The sequence below is a fragment of the Lepidothrix coronata genome, unplaced genomic scaffold, assembly GCF_001604755.1.
Source record: "Lepidothrix coronata isolate B3197 unplaced genomic scaffold, Lepidothrix_coronata-1.0 Scaffold162, whole genome shotgun sequence".
NCBI lineage: Eukaryota > Metazoa > Chordata > Aves > Passeriformes > Pipridae > Lepidothrix > Lepidothrix coronata.
In genome coordinates, this window is record NW_016690342.1 from 899,585 (window position 1) to 922,068 (window position 22,484).

At 41.8% G+C, this 22,484-nt stretch overlaps 1 protein-coding gene and 1 long non-coding RNA gene across 25 annotated transcripts in view; one reads left to right on the forward strand and one right to left on the reverse strand.

Annotated features, from left to right (window-relative positions):
- ADGRL3 (adhesion G protein-coupled receptor L3) overlaps positions 1–22,484 on the forward strand; it is a 520,635-nt gene that overhangs the window by 60,677 nt on the left and 437,474 nt on the right. The window contains exon 1 of one of the 24 annotated variants that reach the window (XM_017829298.1): positions 14,032–14,250. The exons of the other annotated variants lie outside the window; for them this stretch is intronic. The gene's annotated coding sequence lies outside the window, so the exon portion shown is untranslated. Of the gene's footprint in view, positions 1–14,031; positions 14,251–22,484 lie in introns of those variants that run through there. 24 annotated transcript variants of the gene reach the window in all.
- LOC108504403 lies at positions 7,827–13,943 on the reverse strand. Its single transcript, XR_001877096.1, has 4 exons — positions 13,790–13,943; positions 11,197–11,395; positions 9,642–9,721; positions 7,827–8,002 (listed from the first exon to the last, which is right to left on the reverse strand). It is a non-coding gene; the product is annotated as an uncharacterized LOC108504403 (long non-coding RNA).

The following is a 22,484-nucleotide window of genomic DNA, read 5'->3' on the forward strand; positions in this document are numbered from 1 at the left end:
TTTGTTTCAGAGAAAGGAAGTAATTTTCCTGAGGAAAAAAAATCCTTGTTTTTTAAATGGGAGGTCTGAGGGAAAGAGAATTGTTTCACATTCTCTAAAATATCATATCTTTTATTGTTGCAAAATACTTTCATGTTTGATGCATAGTCATCTTTCAGTAATTAAGGAGAAAATGAGTTATTATCTGTGTTAATATATTTTAAACACTAAAAAACCAAGTTTGCCTTTTTGCATCCTTTAGCACTGTTAGACCTCTGTGCAATTTTGAGAGCCTGAAGAGATCAATCCTCTGCTTTCGGTGTCAGCTATAAAATTAGCTTTTTTTGTTTTAAACAAAGGACAAAACTGAGCTAAAACTTGCTCAGACTGGTTTTTTTTCTCTGACCAGAGTGGACCAGCTTTGGCCATAAATGACCCAGAAGGCATTTTGGTTTAACTCTCTGTCTCAGTTTCACTTACCAAAACACAGTAATGGAGATTTTAATTTTGTCAGTACTCCTGGCTTGACCACATTCCTATTGCTTTGTTGTCCATCACCAGGGATCTCAGGATGTCCTCAGAGTCAATGCTGGTCCACCCTTTGCTGAGACCTTTTTCCTTAGACTTCTCATAACCTGTTGGTTTGAGTTGTTTCCAAAACTGTATGTGATCTCTGTGAGCTGCAGGTAGCATGAGAAAATGCTGTATGTCTGTTCTGAAGGACAAAAAACATTTCTGAAATGGTCCACATGCATTTGGCCAAATGAGAAAATACTGCTGCAGTGGTGGTCTCAAATCAGGATAATGAGAGAGGAAGTAAAAATTAAACATATAGATTTCAAAGGAGCAAACCTACCCCAATGCTTGCAGTCTAGGGCTCTTAACATCTTTCCATTTAACCTACAGACCTCTAAATAAATGGCTACATTTATTTAATCCACTTCCATCTAGGGACAGATGTACCAAGAGGGACTCTGTGATCTTAAGCAATTAACTCATAGCAATTATTTCCCTTAACCCGAAGAGGCGCTGGTGGTACATCACCCCTCCTGGTGGCTGCTTGAGTTGGGGGGCTTTCTGGTGTCTCTCTTGGAGGAGAAGCTGCCATGTGTTGCCATGTCTGTGCCATCCCCTGCCTCCTGCCATGTTGTCTGCCATGATAACATAGGTGTGATTTTTCTCCCATGACCTCAGTGCAATCAATTCAGTGCAAGTGGAAGGCTCAGTCAGAGCTTCATCAGCCCTTCTGTTAATCATCCATAGTACTTAGGGTAATATGACAGCAAGGACGAGGATGAGAGTGCTGAGAGAGCCACCAAAACCAGGTGGGCGGCTGGGTCAGGGTGTGACCCCGACTGTGCACAGCAGTATGTAGGACACACACCCTGGCTGCCAATTACCAAACTTGTTTTGAGTCCTAACTGTAGTGATACTTCTCTGTAAGAGGGCTGGTTGCTCCAAATGCTCCCTGTTGGCCCGCATTCCTAATGAAGGGTATGTCTGGAATCACCTCCGACGCCCCCAAGCCACTGATGGTACTTTTACTGCTGATTTCTGCATTAAGCTGGAATGAAATAATTTTGCAAGTCCTGTGCATTGCCACTAACACGTCCTTAGTGTTACTAGGCAGCGTGTGTTTTTAGTTGTGATAAGCTTTCTAAATGTGAACAAAGCAAGCAACAGCTGTGAAAGTATTTTTATTTGTGTGACTTTGTGTATGTCAGGGGAAAAAAAAGTTCCCTTTTATTTACACCACTAAGAGTGGAAAAGATGGGAATACATAGGCTAATTTAATGCAGTTGTCAAAAGCTACTATGAGGAGAAAACTGGTCACAAAGGGACGATATATGAGGCCTTTGGAAAAGGAGAGCCGAAGCAGCAGTATGATTGAAAGGAAACCTCCTTCTGCATAGGATAAAATTCCTCAGTATAAATCCTTTGTAAGTTACTATTCTTGCAGTTTGTGGCTTTGTTTAGTATCAGATTGCCTTCATCTTGTGGGCTCCTGCAACTGGAGTTTATCAGGATTGAGTGACATGAAAGTGTTTGCATATTCATAAATTAGTCTTTTTAAGACTTCCCAGTGGGACTTTTAACTATGCTTAGTCTGTTTATCCATTCAAATCCACCGCTACAGTGTTTTAAAACTTGAAATCATAACTGCATCTGAATTTCACCATGAAATAAAATATTGTAAGTGAGGACACATGTTAGCAATCAACACGAGGTCTTTCAAATGAACCCTTGTGCTGCAGGATGGGAGGCTGTTTCCAGGGAAGTATTGACAGACTCTTGATCAGTTGAAGCCTGGGGCACTGAAATCCGTCAGTAGGTGCGGAGGTTAACGCAGAACAGGTTTTAGAGGTGCTCAGTGCTTCTCAACGATGGACCAGATTATTTTTGTGTCTTAACCATAGCTGGCTGAGCTTCATCAGGCTAGCTGTAAATCACGTCATGGGGAAGGTGCAGAGGCACAGGTAAAAGCAAGAAGAAGAATCTGCTTAAGTTGTGCCTCTGGAACAATCACAACTTTTTCACAATCTCGACGTGCCCCTGAGTGCTGACATTTTGACTGGGACTAAATTTTTCATGTAGAAACAGTAGTTGTGTTGAATTGTTCATCTTATCTCAGCTCTTTTCATTTTAATACAAGCTTTGGCCAGTCTGTAGGATTGCTGATTGAATTTGTTCAATTAACAGAGACTTTCATGTTACAGAAATGAAAATTCATATTTTTAAAATTTATTGCTGGATAGCTGAACTGGCCAACGGGGGATGAACTTTTCAGAAGATAAGCAACAATGGATTAAATTTAAGAGTCATGGACATGATTTTACAGCAGACTGGAGATCTTGTGGGCCACACTTAGTAGAAGTCCAACTTGGGGGGGGTGTATTATTTTTAAAGGGCAAGTATGCAGCATTTAAAAAAAAATGTTCTGATGACACATTGGTTTGCACACTGAAAGTACTTGTTTTTGAAAGCAACTAGATGACTAAAGATACTTTTTATAGTAAAGGGAAGTAGAAAAAAATCCAAATATTTGGTGCATTACAAGACAAGGGGGCGGTCCTGGGAAAAGTGCTACACCATAACACAAAGCTCTGCAGAGTGGAGGAGCTGGAAATAAAGGCACAGAAATATCTTTAGAAAAAATGTAGCTGACCGAGTTTAGAAAAGGAGGAACACCTCATCTGTTCTTCTTGAGGGCAGAAGGCGACTTGTAAAACTAGGAGGTAAATTTCTCATTTAATATTTTAAATACTTGATAGAAATTCTGTGGTTTGTAAAGCTTCAGGCCATGTCTTTTTATATATATATGGATGTTTTTATTAAATTGAAATTATTTCTGCTGCTGAATTTCTGTGAAGTTGCTTAATTCATTTGGCATGCCTTGGCCACTACAATAGTGGAATAATAAGAGAGACCTCTGATCCTGGTGTGTGCACGTTATACTCTACTGTAGAGCAGCCTGCATTTCCTAGCAGTACTCTTATCTTATTCTCCTTTAAAGCAATACAATTTAACTTTGCAGGCCCTGTCATTCAGCTGTAATTTTGTGTCACTGCAGGATACCAATCCCCTGTTTGCAGCTCAGATGCATTTTAGCACTTTACTCTGTTAGCACACATCATTATTTGAGAGCTTATGTAGATGAGGGATCCCTAAGCTGAGACTCTTAAAACTGACTTAACTCTCATTTCAAACATTCAGCACTATTTTTACCTTTTCTTATATTTGCATTTTGACAGATTGAAAAATAGGCAGAAGGAAAAAAAAACCCAACACAAAATCATCTTCTGACATCTCCCTGTTTTTAAATACTGTTGGTCGTTCCTGTCTTATAGCTAGGTTTGCATGGGATCATTTAATATAGTTTTCCCTAGACCACAGAGTTATATTTCTTTGCCCATTCATGGCCAAATTCGATTTGATTTTATGTTTAGCTTACTAAGAGGAAGAAGGTTGGAGAGAACACAAAAAGGACTTGAGAACAGTTAAAGTCGGGAAAAAAAAAGTGCGCAAGTAAGAGGACTTAAATAGCTTAAAGAAAACAAGAAGAAAACATTAAATGAGAGAGTGAAGAGAAACAGTAGGATCTTATGCAGAACATTGATATGCTCCACGTGCATAAGCTCCTGCTTTTTGTTTGTGGATGTGGGACGTCAACTCAGTACAGCTGCTGATTTGTGATTTCACCTGCTCCAGCTGGGAGTTTCTCTTGTTTTATTATTTTCTGTGTTAGGCTCAGGTATAGACTGGATCTCTTGGTGGGGAGGCTGATGTTAGGAAATTTGTTCCTCCTTGATACACTACAACTTGCAGTGTTATTCAATGACTTTACAACATTCATTGTTGCTGAATTTACTTTTCCTGTGATTTGATGTGGTATTTATATTAACCATTTTCAAGTTTGTCTTCCTTTTTAAAAGATGTTGTTGTATTACTGGCTTTGAGCCCTGTGGAAATTATAAAATAGGTTCTGTAAATAATAGATGAGAAAAAAAAATCTGCCAAAAAAAGTAAAAAAATTCTTCTACAAGGTTAAGCTCTCTACCCTTGCTCACATGAAAAAAACCTCAACCTAAGTAGTCACCATAACTTTTCAGTGCAGACGGACCAAGGTCTACATGGGTACCTGACTCAGTTTCTCCCCCTGCAAGTAAAGCATGTTTTTTCCAGGTAGAAGCCCCATGGTCCTAAGCTGGCTTGTCAAGTCATCCAGAAGGTGAAGATTTGGGAGCATCTGTGCAAGACTCCCCATGTCTCTTTCCACATCCACTCCCTCCCTCCACAGGATCCCAGCATCCTCTTGTGTGCTGAAGAGCAAAACTAGGCATTAGGGGCCAGAGAAGCGAAGGAGATTACTTATGGTGCAGCTTTCCCTGAGTGAAAGCTCTTTTCCTGGGAGCTGGTATTTGATAGAGGCCTAATGGACCTTGACCTTCTCTTCTTTGCCACAGAGCTGAATCAAGCCCTGGTTTCTCTTTGAATCCTCTGAAGAACTGGAGATCCTGTAGTATACATGACAGTGAGCATACCTGGGAAAGGAATCCCTTCTCAAGCAAATTTTTTTTTTTTGACTATTTTTAGGATGTGCTGTATTTCTTGCCTTAAACCTAGGTTGTTTTTTTTTTTCTTAGAAGTGTGAAGGTCTAGAAGTTTGCAGCAATGCTTGACAGTATGGGGTCTTCAAGGAGCATAGCTGTTCCCCTTTTACAGAGATGGTGGTGGTGTGGGGTCAGAGCTGAAAGTTCTGATGCTTGGCATGGGTAGAGGTGAAAAACAATGTACTGCTGGGAGATGAGGCACCTGCAGCAGGAAGGGCAGTCATTACCTGACTCAGAGAATTTTAATTAAGGAAAGATGTGATCAAAGGAAGAGCTGTTTGAGCAACTTGCCATTTTCTTTTAATGTGAAACACATTGACTACTGAAATAAATTTGGGATGGAGAAACCAAATGGTAATTTTAATGATGCAGCAAAATGTAATGATGAAATATAGTTCCTCGGGCTCCCTTTCATCGCGGAGTATTCCTTTAAAAACATGGGCTTCAGGGGGTAGAAATTGTAGCATCTATCTGTTCAGGCTTTTATTTGACATGGTTGGGTAGGCTATTGAATTCCTACTCCCCGCCTTTAGCTTAGCTGTGTACTGTATGTTTTCCACAATACCTCAAGCTGAAAATTGATCTCTGGTCAATACTGTGTGATGATTCGAACCACTCCCGTAATCAGCACTGCTCGTTGAATGAAATTCGTCGTGGGAGGCCTGATTATTGTCTCTGCCAGGACTAACCCTACTGAAAGGGCTATCAGACTGTCTGAATTTGGACACTTTGGACTACTGCCATCAGGAATTATCTATGCTCCCAGAAAGGGCTAAATTGAGCAGAGATGAAGTGCTGGTGTTTATTGATTTTCTTAAAAAAAAAAAACAAACCAAAACCAACTACAACTCTTTTTCTTTTTTTTTTTCCACTCCTCCTGTCTAGGTAGAGCAGAGGCAGCTTTAGCTACATGTTCTGGGGGTTGAGATAGCATTGCTGCAGTGATGATGAATCTCTTCTGACCCCGTGTCAAATTGTCTACAGCACTAGAAGATTTCAGGGATGCTTTTTAAGGAAAGACCATTTGTCAAAATTGTTATGGCTTGTAAAACAGCCTCATGGTCTTCTTGGCTATGTGCTGTGAACAAAGTAGAACAGAAAAGTGCCATAGATGAGGCTGAGCACTTATCAGCTTGCGTATCACCCTCAATACTCTACTGGAACAGGGAAGAGAAACTGAAGCCTTCAAGAGCCTGGTTAGAGAGGGATTTGCCATGCAAATGCAGTTGCCGTTAGGTCATCTGTTAGGATACCCTTGTCTTACATTATGAAGCTTTCTGGAGCTGTATAAGCAAAAGGGACATACATATTACACCAGCACAATGAAGGGCTTATTAGCAGATAATAATATTTATACACTTGACACTTGCTTAGATAATGCCCTTTATTTCTCTTAATCTGTGCTCAGGAGTACAGAAGATACAGAAGGTGGGTCATATGTTTTTTCTTACCTTACCAGTGTATAAAATTTCAGTTATGTTGATACCACCTGTATTGGGAGACCCTATTCCATTCTACAGGAGCACGTCACTGATCTTTATTACAACTGTATTTAAAATAGCAATAACAAATGAAGTGCAAGTATCATGACTGTATTTACTTCACAGAGAATTGTTAGAGTTAGTGTGGATCAGGGGATGACAAGCTTTAATCATTGGAAACCAAAAGGGGGTTCATTGGTAAAACTACACCACCGTGCACTGTTGCCTACCTACCCAAAGAGCTTTGTGCAGTAACAGTGCATGGTCGAGGCTTGCTGATGGAACAGTTTGTCTTCCCGGTGGCAACTCATCTGCCTCTGACTCAAGGACCTGGACTGAAATCTTAATCTCACTGCAAAGCTCTCATTGACGTGTATGGACTTTGCTTCAGCTCCATTTGATGGAGTGCAGTGGAAGCTTTAAAGGCATTCAGGCCAAAGTCTCTTCACCAAGGGTGTTGTGCCTGTTTGTCACCAGATAACCTCTAGTCTTTTAATAGAGTTAAAGTTTTAAGGGCAGGCACTGCCCTTGTTTAATGCCATGGCATTGTTCCCATTGCCTTCAAAAGGAGGAGGCACTGGGACTCTCAAAGGCCCTTAGGACCCTAAGTCCCATTCATTTCCTGATTCCAGTGGGACTTAGAGTTCTAAATCCCTTTGTGAATCCAAGCCATAATGCTCTACTGTCTAGGCACAAGTATTAACAAGAGTTCTCTTTTTATCCTCTTAGCATGGTAAGCCTGGAAAGTGGAGCTTCGTGTTATCTTCCCTGTGCTCCTGAAATAGGCTGAAAATATGTGTAGCTGTTTAAATATGGAAGTTATCTTCTTACTTGAGTCTCGAGTCTGGATTATCGTCTCCTTTCCAGAACTATAAAAACAAATAAGTCTGGATGACCAAGCTCCTTTCTGAGCTGAAACTCTGAAGGATGGGTGTCAGGGTGGAGAATGGGTAACCTGAGTGAAAAGGGAAGAGTATATCATCGCTTTAACCGCTTTCTGTCCTTCTCACAGCCAGCTTGTTCCTTTGGGATGTGCTTGAAAATCTTCTGTGTGACAAACCCTTTCTGCTCTTGCTTTGGAAGAGCCCTGTGCTGTAGTATCCACAAGCGCTTGATCCACACACCGTGTGGAAGCTAGGTACTCACTAGTGTGGCCATAAAAATCAAACCCTCAGAAAGACACCTTCATAAGAGCCTCTTACTGCCATTCTTTCAATGCCAAATGAGTTTTTTGCATCTGCTTGCTCATTTCCAAATCTATTGATAATGGGTCCACTGCTCAGCTGATGCAAATTAGCTTAGTGCCACTGAAATCAGGTCAGTGGCTGTGTTGATTTATCTTGTCTGAGGAGCTGATACAGGCTCTGTGGTTCTTCTGGTGTTAAAACAATTTTCCCTCTGTAGCCATCTTCATCCGCTAGCGCTGTGAGTCTAGGAATGATTTTGAGTAAAAGAAAAATCTGTACAATGTGTTATGTCAAAAGTAAATAATGTATAGGCTTACAGAGGATCTAATGATTAGTTGTTGGCATATATTCTTGATAGATTAGGAATCCTTATCCCATTAATGGGTCAACTCTTAGCCTCTGTGATAAATAGCTTTGATTGACAGAAAAGGAAAATGATGAGATGTATTCTATTTGCTATGATGATCCTAAGAAACGAGGGTTGTCTAGCTCTGAAAAATCCTCTCACCAAAGTGTATAAAGCACTCAATTGATCTACAGTTAGTGCAGGGAACTGCTACAGAGGTGCCACTCAAATCTTACCATTTATAGCAAAGTGCGTTTGCAATAGGGAAGGCTTTAACTTAACTGTTTTTGTGTCAATTTTCAAATCCCTAAAATATAGGGACTTCTACTTTTTCAGAGGGGAGTGGGATAGTAATAGTTGTGAAGTTAATGGGAGTAGAGAACATACAGTGGTCTTGCATTTAGGGGCCAAGGATAATGCTGCTGGGTTTAATTCTGCTCCTCCCCTAGTAAGCCATCCTGCTGAACCAGGATGAGCTTTTCCAGGGAGAACTGCAATGTTCAGTTTCTTTTTCCTTCTGTTGTGGATCACTGGTTTTAATGGCTTGTGCCACAGTTTTGTCTGCAAACAGTGCCCTTCCTGCATATATGTAATTTTGCTAAAAATGAGGGGGTCCTGGGTGTTGCATGAACTTTTGTAACTGGAGAGGTATTGATTAGGGAGGTTATCAGAAGGTTTTGCGTTCCTCAAGGGGCATGTATTCTCCACGCTTGGTATCCGACTACCTCATGTATCAGTTGGGTCCTAAAACCCTGAGAGAGGCTATTACAGAGTACAGCTCTGAAACAATTGGGTTTTTGCAGGGCATTCAGTGGGACACTGTTGTTTTCCTTGCTGAATTAACAACTTGTGGTAGCAAAAAGTGGCATTCCAGGAGGATGCACGAAGTACTTAGCATGGCGTGTACCTAAGCACGGCCTGTAGCAGCGCTGGCCTATACATCAGAGTGGGGAGGGCCGGCCTTGCAGTGGACTCCAGACTGCAATTCAGATGACCTGTGTTCGCCTGCCATTGATTTTTCATCTGACCTTGCACGAGGTGCGTAACCTCCTCCTGCCCTGGTTGGCCATCTGCACCACAGGGACAGCGCCACTGCCTCTTTCATGGTCTTTGTCCTCAGAAGTATTGAATATATATTGTTCAGGGCAGAAGGGGCTTTACTGTATGTGTGTGCAGTACTTAGCGGGCTGGAGCTTAGGACTCCACTGGGATTTTTGGGTACTATGGTAGTAGTAAAATAATGAATTATAGCTTGCACGCTGCTTTCCTCCCACTATATTACCATTGCCATCCTGACCCTTTTTCTACCTATAAAGTTACCATGTTGGCTTCGAAATGGTCTCCCATGACTGTTAGTCTGTGTAACGATTGATGGGTGATATGTAGCTTAATGCCACCGATGGGCATTGTGCATTTTTGCTTCGTTTTCAGTTGCAGGTACCTTGATTTGGGAACAGTCCCAGTCTGTAAATTCATTATTTGCTGAAGCTATATTAAAAATTTAACAGAGTAGCAAAAAATCTGAAAGAACACTGACCTGGCATGCCCTTGAGAAGTTTAAGGTGTTATTCCACTGTCAAGAACCATTGTTCAAGCTTCCACTAACTTTGTCACAGCCTGGCTTGAAGAGATATACCGGAACAAAATGTTAAAAAGTTTGCTTGAAAATCTGAAATTAGACTTGCTGGGGAATGGTTGTAGAACATATTAGGCAGAGTAGCTCTTAAATAATGTTTTTAAAAGCAAATTCAGCTGGTTCTCAGAATTGCTTTCTTTAAAATTGCCATTTGCCATGACCAACAGGGCTCTCAGGGATGTATAATTTTAAAAGGATTGGAAATTAATTAAACAGAGCTTCATCATCTGATGGAATAGCTAAAATAGACATTTGCTCTATGGTAAGTTGGCAATAAAAAGGATGTACGTGTTTTCGGTGGCCGAAGGTGCTGCCGTGTATAGTGGAGGCAGCGTGCTGCCCACTGGCACTTTGGCAACTTCTTCAGCTTTTCTCTTTGTGACTTTGGTGGTGAGGCAAGAGCATGCTATGGCTGAGTATTGCCCAGGGCATCAGGGACCTTTCACTCAGGACAGGGGGAAGGGTCATGGTCTCTTTCTGAGAGAAAGCCAAAAATTTTAGCTTTATCTTTTTGTGGTTTCCCTGGGTAGCAGTTTATCTGATAACAAGGGGCTCAGTGCTGTCTATTTAATCCCAGGGTCTAAAAGGTGGAGCTTTTCTTTTCTGAATTAACATAAAAGAAAAAAAGAAAATAAGATGCCTTCTGCATGTCAATGTTTGACTTTCACTGGCAACTTCTGCTTCTCCAACTGTTCGTTGCTAAAACGTGTGCTTGTTGTGGGTGGAAAGCAGGGTAGTAAACACATGATCTTCTCCAAAAATCAAGCAAATTTGATGTCTCCCCCCACTTCCTATTTTGAATCACAACTGATTTTTCTTTAACTTCTTAGAAAAATTCGAAAAAAAAATCCACATTGTAGGCCTGTGAAGTACAGATGTAATCATAAGATCCTGTGAGCTTACTTAAAGTCTTTGTTTCATACTCTGAATGGTGCTTTAACACACACCTTCCTTAATTTTTTAAATAATGTTCCTATTCCACCTTCTCCTAGAATTAACAACGTCTTTGTCACTAATGAACAAGGCAATTCCAGTAACAAAAAGTCACATGAACTTTTAAAATGATTCCAATTCATGCTTGCTTTCTTCTTTTTTTCACCTTCCCCTGTGGAAATGATTATATATGTGTGAGAAAATGTATGGTTATGCAGGTCAAATTATCCTTCAGCAGTGATTTTAATGTTTTGAATCTTACTGTGATATCCATGTCAGAATTTTGGAGGCTCAGATTTACTGATCCAAATGTCACTTCATTTTTTGGCTGCCGGATGCAATTGTAGCCTTCAAAGGACAGGAGCAGGGAGGGTTTTGTAAGCACAGCAAAATACAGCCAGGATGCTGTATGCGTGTTCGGTTTGCAGCGTGTGCTGTGACAGGCAAAGGCATTGGGTGTAGCTCCACATCAAAAAGCAACCTTGTTGGTGCCTCCTTGCTGATACCCATCACCTTGGCTCACTTGTTATTCCTGGGACGTGAAGAACTGTGTGTGTACCGTGTTGTACCATCTTCAGCAACGCTGCTGCTCCTTTGTGGCAGTGCATGCCACCATCTGCATCCGGGAGGCTTCTTTAGCAGGGTGCTGCTTGTTTTGTAGTGTCTCCTTTCTTGGACAAGGATGTGAGATAGGTGGACTTCCTCCAGGTTTGTTGGAAATCCTGTAGGAAGAAAGGCAGAAAACTTTCCACTTGGTGGAAAGTTGGTTGGGATCTCCTGCTGTAGCAGATGAGCATCATTGTGCTGATCTCAGTTCTTACTGTAACTTCTATTTATTTAGATCTGAATATGAAAACTGACTTAGATGGTTGAAAGATGTTACTGTGCAGTTTATTTCTCCTAACCTACTGAAGTGTATCCTTGCCCAAGGCAATACAACATGCTGTCAGATTGTTGGAGTGGAGTTGTAGCAAACACAAAAAAGAAGGAAAAAACCCCTTCGTTTTGCTCTGGCCTTAAATGTAGCAAGATGGCAAGGAAATCCAGTGTAAACCTTTAGGCAGTCTATGCCTTTATTGCAGCCCTTGAAAATAATCCAGTAAACAAGCAAACAAGCATAATTTGCAGTGAATGGTGAAATGCTGTGTTTCTCTCTGGTCAGCTCTCGGCAGCCCTCAAAGACAGGTTAAATGTCTGGTGGAAGGAGAATTTGTGTGTAGTAAAAAGGCCACTCTTTATCCTAAAATTGACCTGATTGCCTAATTATTATTTTTTCCCCCAACTAGCTGTTGTTGTAAATACCAGCTAAATATGGAGTGGAAGGCTTGAATGTGTTTTTACGTTGCTTGCTTTCTGTTTCCTCTCTGTGCTTCAAAGATTTGCTGTTTGTGGCTTTGTGTTTTGCCTCTCCCTTTTGTCCTCTAAAGCAAAGAAAAACCCCCAAACCATTTTGTCAGGATTATGAAAGTCTCAGGGTCAAGTTCCAGACTTGGCAGTAGAATATCTAAAACTTTTTATGATTTAATCTTGTAGGATGATACCTCTCAAGTCAACCATGCCTCTTTTTAAAGCAAGCATTATGTTTCCTAGTTGTAGGCACATTGCGTGTCAGTTGTTCTGTATATATATGTATGCATATATGTATATGCATACGTGTGTGTGTGAATGTGTGTATATATATCCACTAGAAATTTAAGTAAATTACTTACAACAAGGTCCTTAGCTCACAATGATATCATGCAGATAACTTTCACTGCACTTTTCTTGGCAACTTAACAAGAGAAAAAAAATGAGCAGGCACCTCTGTGGCAGTGTTTGAACTTTGTAAGGTGATGTGCTGGCTCCGCCAGTAGCTGCATTTTGCAAACTCACTTTGAGGCACACCATGCGCCCCTGCTAGTGCTCATGATGGTGCAGGAGTGGGCAGACAGGGCCCAGATTTGGGCAGGGGAGAGGGACCTGACCTGGGAAGGAGGGAAATTTCATGTTTGCTTTCTGTTTTTCATGGGAGGGTCACCTGTAGCTTCCATCCTTCATGGAAGATACTGGTTTAAAGACATTAGGGTTTTGGGTTGTACATCAGTACTGCACTTCAATTTTGTTTGCAGTATTTCCAAATAGCATAAGGGGTTAAATGCTACACTGTGTCTTCATGTAACATGCAAGGAGAGGACCAAAGGGGATTCCCACCCAAACAGGTGTCTACAGAAAGGAGGCACCAGGTCTCCCCTCCTCTGAAACCATTCCCTCTCAGTGAGGTTAACCGGCTTGGGTAGCAGAGGGTAAATCTGAAATACTTCTTGAAAGCTAAGGGCTGAAGAACTTTCAGAAATGCTGGAATCAAGGAGATTTGGACACCTTAGCCCTGTCCCTTAATACTTCTGCATTGCCATATAACCTCAGATCCTGAACCCGGTCTGACTGGTGTAAGGAGGGCCAATGAATGTTCAGTGAGCAACTTCACAGTATTTTGTATTCCCTCATCTGTTGGCCTCATATTTTATTACCTGCAAAGCACTGAAATGCTGAAGACATAATTATTAACATAATTTTAACTCCTTTGTGCTGTTTGTTGCAGATGTATTGCTGTGCTCCAGAAGGAGCAATGAATTCATTTTCTCTGACTCTTGAAAAATGTCTGTCCCTCTATCTGTTTACTTGAGTGACTCTGCAGGTGGAGAAGTCAAGGTTGGAGAACTCTACCTGCTGGCTGCTGGTTTGGGGTCAGACTTTCCCTGCATAGCGAGCGTGTGTTGTGCTCTGTTTATTTGAAGCCCAAGCTCCTCTGACTTCAGTTGTGGTTTTATGTGCACTAAACTTTTGCAGTGGAAATCCTCGGTTCTTGCTTCAACTTTTCTTTATCTTTCTGGAAGTTCAACTCCCACTTGAGCTTTCAGATTCACTCTTGTTTGATGAAGGGACCCATACCAGAATAGGATGCTGTTGCTGACTGGGAAGGCATGAATGCTGTAAACATCTTCTGCCTCAAGACAATTCAGGCCTTCACAGGAAGCTCTTAGAAATGTGTGCACTGAGCAGAAGGGAGCAATGCAGAGGGCCTTTCAGGGGGAAGGAGAAAAGGCATCTGGCAGCTTGAGAAATAGCATCATGCTTACAGGAGCATCCAGTTTGGGAAAGCCAGAGACATGAATCGGTTCCCGTTTCCAAAGGCTGGAGCAGAGAAATTGGTAGGTCTCCAGTGAAGTGGTCCTGTCATGGTCTTGGGGTGGTCTTGTGCAGGGCCAGGAGTTGGACGTCGATGATCGTTGTGGATCCCTTCCAACTCAGGAGATTCTATGACTCTATGAAGTATTGCTGAGTGCCCAGTGCCTCCCAGCACTTTCCTACTGTCATCTCACTGGGTGCTGCCAGCTCTGCCTGCCTGGCTCTGTGTGCCTCCCAGCCCTGCTGTATTCTGCTGAATATGCTTTTTCCTTGCACAGCTGAGTTCATTTTCCTGCAGTGGAGTCCCTCGTGAGGATCCCTGCCTCAGGAATTCGGCTGTCAGCCTGCAGGAGATGCTGCCTGCAGGATTCAAAAATAGCATCCAACCTTCTGCAGGGACTCCCTGGCTGGAGTAAGCGGAGCAGCCCTGTGCCATGACTTCACACACTCCAGTGGCCAAGCATCACCTCTAGGCACTTTGCTCTTATTTACCTGTGTAAAAAAATTAACTGGCACTTGGGGTTCTTCATTTCTCCAAAGTCTTAAGCTGTCTCTGGCTGACTTCCAGCCACAGCACAGGAAGGGAAGCCTGGCCGAGCAGTGCCTGCTGACCCTGCCACAGTGACTCTCTTGGGGGAGGAAGGCGTGTTTCATTCCAGATGCAAACTGGCTCCACACCGCTTGCCGGGGCTGTGTTACTGCCTCTCAGGAGAGCACAGAAATTATGCAGGTCCAGTCTCCCCCACTCCAGCAGCACAGTGCTGCTGCCTCTCCATGCCAGGAATTTCTTCCTCCCTGGGAAATGAAGTGGCTAAAAGGTATAAAAAGTTCATGTGGACTTTGGAAGCAAGCCTCTGGTTTGGGGTCCCATTGCTTTCTCTCTTTTCTGCCTTACTGGTATTTATGAAGATATTTGCATTGTGGAGTAATTGAAAATGGGAAGAGCTCCTAAAGCGCTCAGTTGTCCCTCTTATATGTATGTTCCCCGTGTTGTCTCATTTCCAGGCTTAGGCATAATGTAGCTATCAAAGCCTCCTCCTTGGCCTCATCATGCAGTGTAGCATATTTTTGCCCTTAAGCAAGGGAAACAGATGATAAGCTGAAGCTAGTTGTCCTTGTATTGAAAGTGCCAGAGTGGGGCCAGCAATCCCTGCTGCTGCCTGTACGTACCTGCTACGGGTGCCTCACTTTCCATTATTCTGTGCCATATGCCAGCTGCTTCTTTTCAAGGGAGATGCAACATCCTAGGAAGTTAATGGTGCTGTGGAAATTGTTGGTGCACTCTTAGTCCTTCCTCCACAGTCTGGTAATGAGAAGTGAGGAGCAACTTGTGGACTAAAGAACAAGCAAGTGGGTGCCTCAGCTTGAGAAATACTAATCAAAAGCAAACCCTCTAAAAACCCTCTCTTCTTCAGTCTAGGAGTCTAAAAGGTATCTTGGAGGGCTGATGGCCCTGGCTGGAGGTGACTTGTTGTGGCCATAGCACCCACTAGCAAGCGTCCCATCTCTGCCAACCTCTCTTGTGGCACAGGGGTGCAAAAAGACATTATTGTCCTCTCTTAAGGAATGGTTTATCGGCTTAATTTGCAGGTAGGTGTTGTGTTTTAAACCTTTAGTAGAAGACGACTTTGGCTATGCTTGTGCCTCACCTTGCAGGCATCCTACCATCATGTCCTTGTGAAGCAAAGTGTTATTCACCATTCGTTGTAGAGGTGAGAGATGGCATTTTTCTCCCCAGTGCTTGGGTTTCTGGGTTTTCTTTACTTTGACAGCAGGAAAGGTGCTGACTGATAGATACAGATCCCCATCATAGACTTTGCTTTCATGTGAGGACCTCTATTCTTGACTTCAGAGGGTCCTAAGCAATCTTGCCAGGTGAGACTGCACAGGTATGGTGCAGGTCTGGAGAGGAAATAGGAGAAAAAGGAACTTTGCTATATATCTGCAAATAAATTCTGAGAGTTTTGTATTCCCTTTTGAGCATTCAGCCAAGTTGCCTGCCTTCAGCTTCTGTGCCCTAGAAAATATGAAGATTAAACCACTGTGTTAGCCAGAAGGAAGGAGCACGAAGCGCACCTAGCAGCATTGTCCTTTGTACCTCACAATGGCCAGTTTGACATTTGGAGTTCCTGGAAAGCTGTCCATGCTACTACTCCTTGCTGAGGGTTGATATTTGCAGGAAGCATGTGAAATCCTGCTGTGATGACTTTAATGAACACAGAGTGTTACTCAGAAGGCTTCCTGCCTGCTACCAAAAATGCCAGACCTCTTGGTTGCCCTCAGAGATCTGGAACCCTTGCACCACTTCCAGACTTTTCCACTGTTAAAGTAGCCTGCTAAAAATCCCAAAGACAACTTCAGAGCAGTATGGCTCTAATTGCAGTACAAGACTATCAAATGGTTTCTCTGACCCTTTGATTATTTTTTCTTTTGCCTCTTTTCTTAGAACAGGAGCATGTGCCCTGCCTGCCCTCCACGCCAGTCCCTGATTCAAGTCCCATAGGAAACACCAACAGCATTACAGTTTTCGGAAAAGCAGAAGTCTCCTTTGGCTTGTCAGAGTTCATGTGAGAATACAGTTGTCTTTTTCTAGGGTCATAAGTGGTTGATTCTGTGATCCAACCTCCTATCTTAACTCACTGGTTTGGGTACCCAGTTGGACATAGGTTTATATGCTACATACAGAGGAAAGACAAATATTTACCCAGATGTCAGAAACTATGTTTCTCATGTTGCAGTGGTACTAAATTCTTTCTCTCTATATTTTTTTTTAATGTAGCCTCTGTTTTATTCATTGCTGATCTTTTGAGATGTACCAGCTCCTTTCTGGGCCATATCCCTTGGTATATTCCTGTTGGTGTAGTCAGCAACGTACAAGACAATTAAAATTATTTACTCTCCAAAGTGCTGTGATTAAAAGAGAAAGCTGACTTGTAAGCATCTTTGAGGATAAGCATAAGTCCTCTGTTATTTGGGAAAAAAGAGGAGATGCAAAAATGCTCCAGAAGATCATATCTGTAAGACATTTATTTATTTGCCTTTTTTACCCTTGCTTTTCTTTGCTATTTAGATGGATGGAGTAGTGTTTTATGAGCTGTGTTAACTAAATCTTAGAATTGACTCTGAAGTAGGAACTGCTGTGAAACACAGAGATGAGCCACACTGGGATTTTACTGCATAGTGTCCAGAGCTGCCATTGATCTGAAATATTTGCAGCTTGCCAGTGCTTGGGTGGTGGGTGGCTCTTGGCTCACCAGAGTGCAGGGCTCAAGTCAGGCTGAACCATGTAGATACTCAGAAATAAGAGAGCCACAGATGTGCTGAGCAGGACCACAAATCATGCATTAGCTTGCATTTGCACAGTGCTCTGAAGATGATAAATGCTGCCTAAATGTTCACTTGAACTTCAGCATGAATTAAATCCAATAGAAATATGGTTTGTGTTTTATTTTCAAAACATTGCAACTGGACAAAGAGATTTGTAGTGTCTTTCTGGTTTTGTTCATTTAAATATTTATGAAAAATATGGGGAAAAGATTTCATTAAGGAAGAAATCTTGCATTATTCAACTGACATGTCTTCATATGCAGTTCTGTGGTGTAACTGCAGCACCAAATCCTGCAGATCCCTTTGCTTTTGTGGCTGCAGTAGAACGTGCATGATGACACTGAGAAGGATAATCAGAGTTAGATATAGTTCTCCCCTAACCTTAAAAATGTTGCAACAGGAGTAACTGCTAATTTCCCGCTTTCTGGAGCGGGGCACAGACTGACCAGCAGTGACTGCACTCGCTATGGTTGGACCAGTGAGCTGAAATCCTCTGATTAGTGTTATGCAGAAATCCAGAGCAGCTCAGCCATCAGTCCCTTCCAGCCTGGAAATGAGAGAATCTGGACCAGGATTCGGGGGAATGCTGCCCAAAGCTAGGTTTTAAAACAGTGCCTTGGAAATCGCAGTTGTGCTAAGACCCCAGTGGCTTCTGTGGATGTTGAAAGCTGGTTTGGGAGCCTTGGCCATTTCATCCAGGTGACTGAAGGCTTTAGGAGGGATTTTGGGAACCTCAACCTATGTTTCTGGGGATTTATCTTCTCACAGCCCTGACCTGTGTTTGCAGCAGCAAGGATGCTGCCTGCCTGATCGGGGTCTGACGTGCAAGGACCTCTAAGGTTATAGCAAATGATAAAAATATATGAGGAGGTTTGTTGGGTTTTTTTCCCCCACTTCCAGTAAGCCTTGCTGGGTAAGACAGGCCCTCTCAGTTTAATTTCTTTGTGCTCTCCATCCTCCTACTGTGCTGTGCAGAATCTCAGCCTTTAACATTTTTCGCCTTGTTGAATTCACTGTGTCTATTAGTACAGTGGATGACTCATCCAGCGTATTTAAGCACAAACCTTAGGAGAAGATAGCTCTAAAATTGCCTTTTCTACTGGAAGCTCATAAGTTCATTACATATGCAAAAAAGGATACGTATATCAGGCAAAGCCAATACATGACTTGGTAACGAAGACCAGTCGGAAGTGCGAAATATATGTAACGATGAATTTAAACACCGTCCTAAATCACAGCTGTGCCGTTTTATTAGACATTCTTGCCTAAACTATGAAAGCTTTAGCTATCGTATAAATCTGTCTCTTAATAGGTAGCAGTTACAGTTCTTTATAATTTATTTATCTGATACTGCTCAGCAAAAATGAATCTTCCTGGCAACTTCGTTTATATACTACATTTTGTTTATCCCTGCGAGCTCAAATTTTTTGCCATGCTCTCTCTGCTGGTGCCCTGTGAATGATAGAAGTACAATCTAGAGATCTGAAGATAGGTGTTAACAAAGAAGTGCTTGTGTTGGTGGCACTGAGCAAGGGCTTGAGATAGGCTTCTGCAAGCAGCTTCTCACGTTTCTCATCTGCGACCACCCACTGCTTGGGGTTTGCTTAGCACTGTGGGCAGCGGTTCCTCTTAGAGCCATTCAAAATAAACATGGTAAGTGTACATCAGCCATCAGGGATTGCTGGTATCCCAATTCAGACCAGTCACTATCACTTTTATTGCCCTGATGTGGTGCTTACTGGAATCACTTGTTCCAGAGGTGGGAATAGGTGTTAATGTCTTCGATAAGTGTTCTAGGGGATCCAAGCCAGCAAATACCTAATAAATTACCATTTGAGGATGTTGAACATTACTTGTGTTGCTGGTCAGGTAAGTGTACATACTGCCTTTCAGGGTGGTTCTCACTTCAGCTGTCGTGGTCCCCCCCAGCCATCTGGTGTGAAGCAGCGATTGACATCTGGGAGCAGTGATGGGTTTGTCCATCCTTCTGTCATTTTGGTTATTAGTGACTCGCCACCAATTCCAGTCAATCAAGAAAGTCAATCCGAAGTCTACCAAATGGTTTTTACTGAAAAATCTAATACTGGATTAAAACCTACTGCCTCTCAACGTTCTGCTAAGTGGTCAGCACCTTTTTTTTTTTTTTTTGTCTTGGTACTGTTTAAACAATTATAGTCTCCCTTTGTCATTCATTTCAACCAAAAAAACATGCTCTGGAAAAATGTTTTGGATACTGTATCTCTGTTTATACTTCTGCATATCAATGAAGAAGCACCAGCAGGAAAGGGGTTTCTCCGTGGTGTTCAGCAGAAAACAGATTTAGAAGGCAGATTTCTCTGTGGCTTTCAGCAGCTGATGCTTTTTGGCCAAGTGACCTCTGTAATGGTTTATGCAAAAAGAAGGGAAATTTAAAGCATTTTTTTGTTCTGATTACTAAAGGTCTGCCTTCTTTATTTCAGGTCAAACCATTAGTAAGATCTCCTTTTCCGTGTTAAGGAAAGCCTGAGCAGTGCTCATCATACTAAGAGTCAAAGATTCCTCTCATATATTTAAACCCAAGCTAACTGTGAATAAAGCTGTAGTATCCATTGAGACTTCCATGTGCAGAACTTCCTAAAGGAGCACCCAAGAATAGTGCACTTTTTCTTAATGCCTTTATTTTTTTCTTTTTAATTCAGTAAGGATTAATAATTTATGTGACTTGTGGAAAACATATTAGCCAAAAGCAGCATAACCAGCATGCCTAGAAGATAGTCAGGTTCTTACTATTGCCTCCAGCTGAGTGCATTTTCTAGAAGTAGAAAGGATCTGTAATGAGGGCTTAGAGTGGGTAAAAAAAGATCACCCTGTGGGTTGGTGCTTTTGTTATCAAGGACCACCACACAAAAGCTCTGATATACCCAAACCCAGTGCCTCTGCCAGTTCCTGCAATAGGCTTTTCTCACAGCCATCCCATTTGGTATGTCTCTGTAATTTAAATAAGTAAATTAGCTTCTTAAAAAAAAAAAAAGCATATGATTACCTGGAATACTTTCCTGCATTTTTAATTTGCTTTTGCTTGTGTCAGACTACTGATGACATTGCAAAATGAAATGAATATTTGATTGCAGAGTTTATAGCAAATGCAGGTCTAATTGCTTCAGCCAGTCGTATTTATGTATCTGATGCCATCAAACTTCTTTTGGAAAAGTACAGCAAGACCCCGGTCTGACAGGGGCCCTTAACCACATTCTTAATTTTCACTCACATTAGTTTTATGAATGCTGCTGAGACTTCCCAGTTGTATTTGAAGTTGAGAAGGGGGACGGGTTGTTTTCCTTGTGCAGCAGAAATGCTAAGGTTTACACCCTGTATTAAGGGTGATGTGGCAGCGTGTGCTGGTGAATCCTGATATCTCAGAGCATGTGTAGAGTTAAGCACAGGCTTAAACTGTGCAGTTGGTTGCTTTGCTTAGTAAATGTACCCATCAGCTGAAGGAAAGAGAAGTGCTATTAGGAGCATCAATCTTGCCTGGGATTCAAGAAGATGCCAAGAAAGCAGGAGTTTTGCTATTTGGTCAGGTGTGTCAAATGCAAGTGGCAGCTTGGCAACAGGAAGACTCTTCTGTCACGGATATTTAAGCCAGTTATTAAAAAACTTATTCTTGTCCTTTCTGTGAAAAATTGTGGTGAGTAGTTGAGAGATGATTTGTTTATGCTGGCTAACTGCAAACAAAACTTTATCATTTACCTTTTAAAAAACTGGGATGAAACCAAGCAAGGAAATTTAGAAATTAAAAAAAAAAAATAAAAAATTAAGCTGTTGAAAAGCAGTGAACTTCTCAAACATACAGAGAAAACATATGTTAGTGAGAGCTGGTTCTATGCTACCTCTGGAAAACTAACATCTACAACAATTAAAATACATTCATCTGTTCCAAAGGAAAAACTAGATTTGATTATTAGTTATCCTTTTTGTATCACAGTACACAAGTTGAGGCATTTATTCTTAAGTCCAGAAATTTTCCTGAAAAGGAGGAGTATCCAAATTGCTTTCCTGGAGTTGAGTAGGTAGCAGCACAGCACCTGTTTTAAGTGAGTGCCCTCTATGGTAGGGTAATGCTTCACCTGCATGACAGGGGGTGACGTATTTGAGGGCCAGGCTTGAGTGTCTAAACATTCATTAAAACTGTTACAGGGTGATGGAGGAGGATAGCTCCTGAGGATTTTAATGGGATTGCAGCTGTGTGGCAGGTATTATTGGGGACACTATTAAAGGTGCAAGCACCCCACATCAGAAAAGTTTCCTGTACACCTAGACCAGCTCTTGTTCCCGTTTGGCTCAGGATGTGTCTGACACTTGATCCTGGAGCTGTTGAGAGGTGGGGTCTTTCTGCTTGTAATCTGTTCCACTTTCTGCTGCAAAGAAGAAAATACTTCTAATGTGAAATCCACTTGAAAACACACACACACACACACCCCCAAAAAGCCCCTACAGCTGTTTGAAAGCTGTTCAGAAGTATGGCATATTAGAAATAGTCCCAGCTGAAATGGATTAGTGGGCAGAGTTCAAGTGAGGAGGTCAAATTTGTAAACTGAATGCAATTTATCTTGTGACACTGCAGTTTATCACATGGTTGCAGAAATAAAGAAATACCACACACATGCACATATTCGCACCTAATAATTTAAGAATAACTGGAAAAGGTCTTAAAAGACATTAAAAGGCTTCTGATGACATCATGCTATCTGAGGTAATAAAACAAAGATGGTTAAAGTCAGTTCCAAAATAACTGTAGCCAGAGATGTCTTTATATGCCAGTTTTATATATATTTCATGTCTCAGGAAAAAGAATACTAGTATTGTATACTAACTGTGTGGGGAGACACTGATAAGATTTTTTCCTCCTGTGCATTTCTTTTATTTATTTTAGATTTATATTTACAGAGATTCTTTAATGTCCGGTTTAGCTGCATTTAGAGTACTTCCAAAATGTGTGAAATACTTTGCCCCTTAGAAAACCAAAAGATAACTTCAGGGTGTGACTGTGTAGTTTCCTTGGAGCTTCTTCTTTTGGGAAAGTTATTATTTTCTGAAGGATCAGGAGGCTTTTTTACCTCCTTTTTAAAATTTTCATCGTTACCTAGAGGGTTTCTCATTGAATTTGGATAGCAGATTGTTGGATAGTTGATTTCATGAGGATATCTGCATTCCCTGCTTCCCTGATGGCTTCAGATCCTGGTGGCTCAGGATTTCCAAAGCCCACGGTTTGCCAGTGCTGCAGTGTTGGTGATTTTCAATGTGTTGGGACTGCATGTGGTATTTTCCTTGACAGGATGC